This window comes from Arachis ipaensis, chromosome B2 (assembly GCF_059453495.1).
Source record: "Arachis ipaensis isolate K30076 ecotype BB chromosome B2, ASM5945349v1, whole genome shotgun sequence".
In the NCBI taxonomy this organism is placed as follows: Eukaryota; Viridiplantae; Streptophyta; class Magnoliopsida; order Fabales; family Fabaceae; genus Arachis; species Arachis ipaensis.
In genome coordinates, this window is record NC_142437.1 from 106,700,373 (window position 1) to 106,710,141 (window position 9,769).

The window sequence follows — 9,769 nt, forward strand, 5'->3', positions numbered from 1 at the left end:
CCATCACAATAATGATGGAATTTCACTATAATCATCTTGATTACAAACACCAATTATCCCTAGGAACTACCCTTCCTATCCGGGACAAGTCCAGAATCTATCCCCAATACTGAACTTGACTTGGTCACCTACCAAGCTTTCAACTGCTAAGTGCTAATCCAACTTGCAAGGGGATTCCCACAGAATCATGATACACAACACAGATGTACAAAGGACCTCCAAGACATCTATGGCTTTTTCTTTAATTTTGTACCCTCTGCCTTTTTTCACTCTTACAAACCTCACACTGTTTGCCTTTATCACCATGAGACTCAGACAGACAAAACTAAAGAAAATACAAAATAGAAAACATTGAAGGAGAAGAACTTCTGTTAGCTTGAGTAGCTATGAGAACTCTGTGCTTACTCTCCTTGATTCCAACCCTTGGTCGTTCACCCTTATTATAGAAGGGGAAGCTTCCAAGGTTAAAATCGGTCCAACCGAGCCAATTTCTTCTTCTTCAACACCAAAACCGGTTTGGACAGAGAGAGGAGAGAGGGAAACCGAAATCAAAACAACATGCATGTACCTCTCTCTCATCCCTTCTCATCAAGCTTCATCAATCTGAGCCTTCCATCTTGACTTTATCCCCAAGAAAGATTTCTGACCCTTGACGAACTCTTGATCCTTGACAGCTCCATCTGTTCTATTTTTGCTTCTTCCTCCACGTAGCTACAGTAGCTACCTTCTGTGATGAATGAACAAAAAGTAGAAACGAGCTTCACCTTAGGGATCTTCTTCTCTGACCGAATTGGATTGCTACCACTTTAGACATGGAGATCTTGAAGCTTCTTCTCCACATCTTGTCTTTAGTGGCAAAAATCCTAGTCACGCGATACTGTATATCTTCTTTTTGCAAGGGCCATCATCACTTTGGCCGCTTGCTTCTTCCTAGCTTCTTTGCTTCTTCTTCTGATAGCTTGCATCTTCTTCTACTGACAGATGAAGTGACAGAAACATAGAGAGAGAAGAGAAAGAAGAGAAAAAGGAAACTCTGTAAGCAATGAATACAATTAATCCAAATTAAATTCCACTTTCATTTTCCTATGTCCAGTGGCATGTAAAGCATTAAAAGCAATCAAATCAATGTAGACTTTCTCTTTCATGTTATCAATGTAATTAACTTGGTTTAATTGAATTTGAATTCCATTCCTTAGTGGGAGTAGGTAACCGAACTCAATCATGCTCCATTTCATTCTTCCTTATTTCAATTTCGGACCCATGATGATATTGGGCCAGGACAATTATATCTTGGGCTTTGTTATCAGTTTTCATATCCCAATCAATACAAATAATAATTCAGCCATAATACTTGAATATTTTTGTACCACATGCTGAATATTTTTCCAACCTATTGGGCTTTTTGTTGCATATGTCCATTGATCAAAATACTGCACTCAAAACAGAAATTATTAATCAAATAATTTTGAAATCAAAATTAAATTAATAATTCCTAATAATAATTTTTAACAATGTTTGATCATCATATTAATTTGAAGTTTTCCAAACTCATCAATCTCCTCCTTGATGACAAACATTATTATAAATTGAATTGAAAAAGGGTAAGGATTAAGAGTACTTCCCTTGAAGATTTTGGATCCTCCCCCTTTCCATTTGTCACATAGCTCCCCCTTGATATGTGCCATTTTTATTAGTGAAAGCATTACCTGTAACATGCTTAGAACAAGCTTACTACAGTTCCAAAAAAAATTACAATGTATTCAACATATGGAACATTAATAACATGTTGAATAACTTAATTTTTGAGCAGACGTATAATGATAATCAAAACTTGATTTGTTATCTTTTAGATAACTTTCTTCTCACAAAAAAATAAACATAAAGTATGCTTGAGTACTTTCAGAGTACATTGCAACAATTAACCAAGACTCAACATACTTAACATCAACATATTCAAAATGAACATTTCCTGCCAAACACTTCAATCAAAAAAATTTCCAGCAACATAAAGTTCAGCCAACATATAAAAAAATGGCAGAAAATCATTAGATCAGCATCATCAGAGAAAAACATTAATCAGCCCTAATCAACCCCATTTTCTACTTTCCTCCCCTTTTTTGTCATCAGGAGGAGAACCTGCAAAATAGTTAGAAAACCTGCATAATGGATATACATAATATTTGATTAACATAAAAAAAAAGAAGTTCAAAGTATTCGAGTACAATCATCCATCAACAAACAGTTCAAAAAACAGTACTAAATCCAAAGGAGCAAAAAAAAAAACTAGAAATTGTTCAAAAGAATGGGCAACAGTGAGCCTAATCAGTTAGGCATCAGACAGATTTATATCTGAGTCAGAGAGATTATCATCTTTGTCGGAGTGAGCCATGTCCTTTTCAAAGCTCTTGAGCAGCAGATTGATCCTTTCATTACACTTTGTCCATGCCTTTTCATTTTCGTAGGCTTGCTTGCGAGTTTCTTTGCAAGAACGCACCATCAAATTGGACATGTTTGAAAGTTCATTTAGAACATCCTTGATTGATTCAGAAAGCTTAGATGGCTCAGGATGACGACTTTCCAGATCACTATCAGATGACATGGATGTCATTGAGATTTTTTCCTTTTTTCCTTTCATGGTTCCAGGAACTCCGCCTCATTTTATGGTAGACACCCTGTTTTCTACAGGCTCATTGATTAAATCAACATTGAAATATTCAAAAATACATGTCAGAAAAATACCATAAGGCAGATTCGCCTTCTTATCACTGCGAACACAATCCCACATGTGTCGCACCATGAGATAAGCAAAGGAAATTGATGAAGAAGTAAGAATAGCAAAGAGAACTAGGGTATCACAGACAATTACTCTCTGATAGGAACCACTCTGTGGCATCAAAATATGGTTGATAATGCGGTGAAACAGCGCTCTCACAGGACCGAGAGCTTTGTGAGTTAGAATAGTTCCATCTAGAGTAGAAAAATTTTCACAGACCTGAGTTATGGCTATCTGAAGAGAAATCCCGACTTGAGAGTCCCATTTGCCTGACATATATGCTGTGGCTCCTTCATTTGTATACCCTAAGGCAGCACTAATAGTCTCTCTGTTCAAAGTCAGATGCACATTCTTGACATAAGAATGTATCGTTCCATCATGATACATCATGTTCGCATAAAACTCGCGAACCAGATTTGGATATACCGGCTTTTGAATCTTGAACAGTGGAGTCCACTTGAGATTGTCAAACAGAGCAGTGAAGTCAATTCTTTTTTTGCACTTAGAGTCTCCAGATTCATTATGTGAGAGGCACACAGATGACGGTTAACTAGAACTTGAGAATGGAACTCGTAGGCAGCGCAAGATATGAACCGAGCCGGATCAAAGTGAGAGTGATTCTTATTGAACTTATTTTTGAAGTCTAGAGAATCCCAGTTTGGTGGTTCTCTAGTGTTGCGGAGAATGTAACCCTTCGAACGCTGAGAGGTTCGGCCAGAGGGATGGGGAGTTAATCGCCGTGGAGGTGAAGGAGGTGGAGATGATTGAGAGGCTTCTTCTTCTTCGGCCATAGTCCCCTTCTCCTTTCCAATCTTCCTGCGTGAAGAGGTACGTTGATGAATCACTTTCTTCCTCATAGATGCAGTTGAGTGTGAAGAGGGGGATGAGGATGAAGCAAAGTGTATATGGATATGGGTGTGAGTTTGGGGAGCAGAGGAGGATGGAGAATTTTTGGAAGAGGGGGTTCGGTTGCTTCTTCTTGTAGCCAACTTCTTTCTCATGATGAAGGTGGAAGAAGTATAAAGTGAAAAGATGAAGGGATGACCGAATGGGTTGGAATGTGGAGAGAGGTTACAACCGCATTAAATATTGAGTGGAGAGAGGATTATTAGAATAATGGGCATTCAATGGAACGGTTATCCATCAAGAAAATTTTAAAATTAAAAAGTAACTGAAAGATCTTTTCCTTGAATCAAGGGAGAGAATATGAAAAAATATTTTGATTTGACATGAACTCTCCCTATAAAGATATGATGTGATAACCTCCAAAAATTATTTTAATAAAAATATGATGGAGAACTCAAAACGGGCTAGAGTCAAGGAGGGGTCACATGGGCTCAAGTTGACTGGCACCAAGGTTCAGTCTCCCCTTGTTTCATGGCTTGTTTATCGCATAGCCAGATTTGTCTCCTTGCTTCCTATGAGACAAAAACAAACAGAATCATCAAAATTACAATTTTTTTACAGCATTCAGATCTATCATTCCTAAACTGTTCCTTAATGAACAAAACCTATCTTCACACAAAGGTTTAGTGAAAATATCAGCAAGTTGTTCTTCGGATTTCACAAATTGAATATCAATAGTACCTTTTTGCACATGTTCTCTAATAAAATGATATATAACTTCAATGTGCTTAGTTCTAGAGTGCCAAACAGGAAGAAATGTTTATTGCACTCATATTATCACAAAATAAAGGTATGCTATTGATTTTCAATTTATAATTCTCTAATTGAGTTTTTAACCAAATTAATTGAGAACAACAAGCAGAGGCAGATATGTATTCAGCTTCAGCCGTGGATAGAGCAACGGTGGCTTGTTTCTTGCTTGACCACATGTTTAGTGAGCTTCCAAGAAAGCAACACATTTCAGATGTGCTTCTTCTATCCACACGATCTCCCGCATAATCTGCATCACAAAACCCCACTGCACAAAAATTATTAGATCTAGGATACCATAAACCAAAGTCACATGTTCCCTTAATGTATCTAATGATTCTTTTGATGGCCGAACGATGTGATTCTTTTGGGTGAGATTGAAACCTTGAACATACACCCACACTTTGAACAATGCCCGGTCTAGAGGAAGTAAGATACATAAGTGAGCCTATCATTCCTCTATACCGAGTTTCATCCACATATTTGCCATTTTCATCCTTTTCAAGTTTAGTATTTGGATGCATAGGTCTTCCCATTGGTTTGAAATTTTCAAGGCCAAATTTCTTGATTAATTCTTTTGCATATTTACCTTGGTGAATAAAAATACCACTAGGAGTTCGTTTAATTTGGAGACCAAGAAAGAAAGTTAATTCTCCCATTAAACTCATTTCAAACTCACTAGTCATAAGTTTTCCAAACTTTTCACACAAGGTTTCATTGGCCGAACCAAACACTATGTCATCCACATAAACTTGAACAAGTAAAATATCATCATTAGATTCTTTTATAAACAAATTAGTATCGGTGGTACCCCTTTGAAATTTATTTTCCAACAAGAAGGCACTAAGCCTTTCATACCAAGCTCTTGAAGCTTGCCTAAGGCCATAAAGAGTCTTTGAGAGTTTAAAAATATGATTTGGAAATTCTTGATTTTCAAAACCGGGGGGTTGAGCAACAAATACTTTCCTATCTATAAAACCATTAAGAAAAGCACATTTGACATCCATTTGGAATATTTTGACCCCTTGTGGGTAGCATAGGCAAGAAGCAACCTAATTGCTTCCATTCTTGCTACCGGGACAAAAGACTCATCAAAATCAATACATTCCTCTTGATCGTAACCTTGGGCCACTAATCTAGCCTTGTTACGAACAACACTACCATCCTCACCCAATTTATTTTTAAAGATCCACTTTGTACCGGTTACCTTCTTACCATTTGGATTTGGTACAAGTGTCCAAACCTCATTCTTTTCAAATTGAGCTAGCTCTTCTTCCATGGCTTTGATCCAAGAGGGGTCTTCAAGAGCTTGGTTCACATTGAGAGGCTCCAATTGGGACAAGAAGGCGACATTGCTTGGTTCCAATTGCTTCTTGCTTGAGGATCTAGTGTTTACGCCTTGGGAAGGATCACCAATGATAAAATCATGGGGGTAACCTTTCAAAAACTTTCATTCTCTTGGCCTTTGAGGTAAGGTTCTGCCTTGATGAGCTTCAGCAGTCTGGTCTGTTCCGGATTCTCTGACTGGTTCAGGAGACAAAACTGAAATGTCTCCTCCATCCTGATGAGACATTTCTGGACGGACAGGTTCTTCACTTGGGACAGTTTTGGGATTTTCTTGACTTGGTTGATGGTTCATATCAGCTTCACTTCCTGTATCATCATCTAAAAGGGTACTGGAAATTGAATTAGTATCATAAAAGGACACATGTATGGATTCCTCTATGGTTCTATGTTCCTTGAGGTAAATTCTAAATGCTTTGCTAGTGGTGGAGTATCCAACAAACATTCCTTCATAGGATTTTGGATTAAATTTTTCAAGATTTTCTTTATTGTTAAGTACAAAATATTTGCATCCAAAAATGTGGAAATACTTAAGATTAGGTGGGGTTCCTTTCCATAGCTCATAAGGAGTTTTCTTTAATCCTTTTCGAATGATAGTCCTATTCAAAATATAACAAGCTGTATTTACAGCTTCAACCCACAAAAATTTTGGAACATCATTTTCACAAAGCATAGCCCTAGTCATTTTTTGAAGGCTTCTATTCCTTCTTTCAACTACCCCACTTTGTGGAGGAGTCCTATGACATGAAAAGTTATGTACAATTCCAAAATCATCATAGAATTTTTCAAAATCTTGATTTTCAAATTCTTTTCCATGATCACTTCTTAAGTGGGCAATTTTTAAATCTTTTTCATTTTGAATCCTTTTACAAAGAGTTGAAAAAGCATGGAAAGCATCATTCTTATGAGCTAGGAAGAGTACCCAACCGAATCTAGAGTAGTCATCCACCTCTACCAAACCATAATGTTTACCTCTTAAACTTTGAATTCTAGTGGGATCAAAAAGATCAATATGCAACATTTCTAATGGTCTCTTAGTGGAAATTCCATCTTTTGGTTTAAAAGGAGATTTTACTTGTTTGCCTAGTTGACAAGCATCACAAGTAATATCCTTATCAAATTTAATGTTAGGAATTCCTCTCACCAAGTTTTTCTTAACTAGCTTAGAAATTTGGTACATGCATGCATGACCTAATTTCTTATGCCAAAGCCATTTTTCAGATTCAAGTGATGTAAATCATGTTACTTTTTGATCTTTTAAATCCTCAAGAGTCAATCCATACACATTATTACACCTTTTAGCTTCAAACAAAATTTTTCCAGATTTTTCACAAATAACTAAGCAATCCAAGTTTCTAAAAATAACTTCATAACCAAGATCACATAATTGGCTAATGCTTAGTAAATTGTGTTTCAACCCATCAACAATAAAACATCATTTATGAAGGAAGAAAAACTCTTACCAACTTTACCTATGGCCACTATCTTTCCTTTTTCATTATCACCGAAAGTGACAAACCCTCCATCATACTCATGAAGCTTGATGAAAAAGGTTGTCTTTCCGGTCATATGCCTAGAGCACCCACTATCCATCTACCACATGTTGTCCTTTCGCTTGGATGCTAGGCAAACCTGCTCTACGTGATCTGCCATGAGGCAAGTTTGAAACTTGGTTTCTGATTCTTCATCTTGATCAGAATCGTTTTCCAAGTTTTCCCAAAAGGCCATCAGTCCTTTCTTCTTTCCCTTCTTTGGCTTTTCCTCCTTCTTCAGTTTAGGACAATCAGATTTGAAGTGCCCAACCTCTTTTTTCAGTTGTAGCAGATCACTTTACTAAAATCTTTCTTTGGTCTCCTTGAGCTGCTCCCTTTGCTTCTTTCCTTCAGTTTTACCATTTTCAGATGAGTTATCACTGGATTCATCATCCAGAGGGTTAGTAACAAAATAAAATCATTTTCAGATGAGTTATCACTAGATTCATCATCCAGAGGGTTAGTAACAGATTTGAGAGCTATTCCTTTCTTTTTTTTTTTTATCTTTTTTCAAATATATGTTTTTAAAGGCAAGTAAATTTCCTCTCAAATCATCATAAGTCATAGAATCAAGGCCACTACTCTCAGATATCACTATTGCCTTAGTTTCCCACTCTTTTGTGAGACTTCTCAATATTCTCCTCACAAGCACAGATTCAGAATACGTGATCCCCATAGCATCCAAGCCATTGATGATGATGTTGAATCTTTCAAACAGTTCATCTATCGATTCTCCTTCCTTCATTGAGAACATTTCATATTCTCTGTTCAGCATGTCTATTCTGGTATTCTTTACTAGGGTTGTGCCTTCATGAGTGATTTAAATTTTGTCCCAGATTTCCTTTGCCATTGTATATCTTGATACCCGTCAGTATTCCTCGAAGCTGATCACACAGTTGAGCAAGTTGATAGCTTTGGCGTTGAGCTCCACCTTTTTTCTGTCTTCTTCTGTCCAACTGACTTCACTCTTGAGGGGAAACCACACCATTAGCTCCTGTAGTGGTTGGAAATTGAGGACCTTACATGATTATCTTCCAAAATCTATAATCTACTGATTGAACAAAAATCTTCATTCTTTCCTTCCAATAAGTGTAGTTCTTTCCATTAAAGAGTGGATGTCTGTTGCTTGACTGCCCTTCTGTCAGAGTGTAGGTCACCAGGTTTGAGCCACTGTTATCTGCCATCAGGATCTTTTCTCCAAGCTGCAAAGCTTGATCTCTTTGAGACCAAGCTATGATACCAATTGATGGTAATCAGTGGCTAAGAGAAGGAGATGTTGAATCTTAGCCCCTTTTTGCTAAGTGTTACTTTCTGCCCTTTGAAATATCTTTAGGAGATTTTTCTTCTTTTTGTCTCGTAACTAGTCAAGAGACATTTTCTTTTTGTCTCGTAACTAGTCAGGAGATATTTTTTAATTTTGTCTCTTACGCAACAGAAACAGAAATGGAGTAGAAGAGAGAGAGAATCACACCAAGAAGTATCCTGGTTCAGCTGCTAAGTGCAATGCAGCCTACATCCAGTCTCCATCACAACAATGATAGAATTTCACAATAATCATCTTGATTACAAATACCAATTCTCCTAGGAACTACCCTTCCTATCCGGGACAAGTCTAGAATCTATCCCCAATATTGAACTTGACCTAGTCACCTACCAAGCTTTCAACTACTAAGTGCTAACCCAACTTGCAAGGGGCTTCCCACAGAATCATGATACACAACACAGATGTACAAAGAATCTCCAAGACATCTATGACTTTTTCTTTAATTTTGTACACTCTGCCTTTTTTCACTCATTGACTTTTTCTTACAAACCTCACATTATTTGCCTTTTTCACCATGAGACTCAGACAGACAGAACTAAAGAAAATACAAAATAGAAAACATTGAAGGAGAGGAACTTCTATTAGCTTCGGTAGCTATGAGAACTCTGTGCTTACTCTCCTTAATTCCAACCCTTGGCCGTTCACCCTTATTATAGAAGGAGAAGCTTCCAAGGTTGAAACCAGTCCAACCGAGCTAACTTCTTCTTTTTCAACACCAAAACCGGTTCGGACAGAGAGAGGAGAGAGGGAAACCGAAATCAAAACAACATGCATGTACCTCTCTCTCATCCCTTCTCATCAAGCTTCATCAATCTAAGCCTTCCATCTTGACTTTGTCCCCAAGAAAGATTTCTGACCCTTGATGAACTCTTAATCCTTGACAGCTACATCTATTCTATTTTTGCTTCTTCCTCCACGTAGCTACAATAGCTACCTTCTGTGATAGATGAACAAAAAGTAAAAACGAGCTTCACCTTAGGGATCTTTTTCTCTGACCGAATTGGATTGCTACCACTTTAGGCATGGAGATCTTGAAGCTTCTTCTCCACATCTTGCCTTTAGTAGCAAAAATCCTAGCCATGCCATACTGTAGATCTTCTTTTTGCAAGGGCCATCATCACCTTGGCCGCTTGCTTCTTC